The sequence below is a fragment of the Pteropus alecto genome, unplaced genomic scaffold (genome assembly GCF_000325575.1).
Source record: "Pteropus alecto unplaced genomic scaffold, ASM32557v1 scaffold53, whole genome shotgun sequence".
Taxonomy (NCBI): domain Eukaryota; kingdom Metazoa; phylum Chordata; class Mammalia; order Chiroptera; family Pteropodidae; genus Pteropus; species Pteropus alecto.
In genome coordinates this window covers 3,157,112-3,158,525 of record NW_006434366.1, presented here as the reverse complement: position 1 = coordinate 3,158,525, position 1,414 = coordinate 3,157,112, and the positions used below count along the sequence as shown (strand labels likewise).

The 1,414-nt window shown below is 51.2% G+C and overlaps 1 protein-coding gene across 1 annotated transcript in view; it reads right to left on the bottom strand.

Annotated features, from left to right (window-relative positions):
* The window catches only part of SUMF1 (sulfatase modifying factor 1), a 68,708-nt gene that overhangs the window by 50,102 nt on the left and 17,192 nt on the right, over positions 1-1,414 (bottom strand). The gene's annotated exons all lie outside the window — the stretch shown is intronic.

Below are 1,414 nucleotides of genomic sequence, written 5' to 3'. Positions count from 1 at the left end.
GAAAACGGAAATAAAATCCAGAAAAGGGTAGTAATGTGTTTCATGTGTGCCATTTTCTTTGCACATTGTTAGTGATGATTCTTCTCCAAAGAAACTTGAGTTTCTCTTATGACTTCCCATAGGTCTGAGAAATGACTTAAAAGCTTCTGGCATCCTATTCAAACAGGTGGATGTCACTTACAGAGACCATTCTCATTCGAGGCTTATTTTGCCAATGGGAACGCAGACTGGAAGAGATTAGCCTTTGAGAATGTGATGCTTCCTGTCGATGGAAACACAGCTCCCCAAATCTAACAAATGACTTCAGAAAATAATGGTGCTCTCACGCGAGATTTCCTGACCAACCGCTGTCCTTCGTTCTGCTCCTGGAATCGAGCTAAACAAGGTCAACGGCACCGTGTGCTGATGTTCTAGCTCCACGACGGTGCGACGGTGAGACAGTGCTTACACGTGCCAGGCATCGGACAGAAATGTTTCCATTACTTTTATTGGACATTTTTGTCTCGAGCCCTCATGTACCTGGCTCTCTGTTGCATGGGACCCATTCTGCAGACACCCTCCGTCGACCCACGGCCTCCAGGGTACTGCCCCTGTGCTTTCCTCCTCCATTTCTGACTCTGCTGCTCCTCCCTGGAGAGACGTGAGCTCTTCCTCCAGGCTCTGGCCCAGGCTCAGCCCTTCTTACCCTCACCAGAGCCTTTCGGGCTCTGTGCAGTTGTCACAGATCACTGCTGCCATCCCCAGAGACTGATGCTGGAGGTCTGGGGTGAGGTCAAGGACCTGCTCGTGGAGACAGCTCAGCAGGTGATTCTAACACAGGCGGTCCAGGAGATCACACCTGAGGCACACATCCCACTGCTGGACAACCTCTTTCAACCTCATCGCTCTAACGACCACCAGCACGTCAAATGACTCACATCTCGACCTCCAGGCCAGTCCTGTCCTCACCAGATGGCAGTGACCGCCTACTGGACCCCTGGATCTCAGGCCTCGCGAGCTGCTCAAGCCCCTTTTCCTGAATGGAGCTCCCGGTCTCTCCTTCACCCCCATTCTCCCCATGGCACCCCACGCCTGAGGACCTCAACCACTCCTTTATCCAGCGGCATGTGCCACGTGCCCAGCTTCCGGCTAAACAACAGAGACACAAAATCAGTATGACATAGGCATGGTCCATCTTCTCATGCACTCGCATGTGAAGGCACAGACAAAAACCAAATCAAACAAGAGGAGGAGAAAAATATTTACAGCTTTACTTGACCTTGTAAGGTAAAGATTATCAAGAAAAGGCTCCTTTTGACAGAATGAGCAGAGGAAGCCTCTTTGAGAAGGGGACATGTAAGCTGAGAGGGCGCAGGAATGAGGAGCCAGCCATGCAGAAAGGGGGACAGGCAAGGGGGCAGGAAATTCCAAGCAG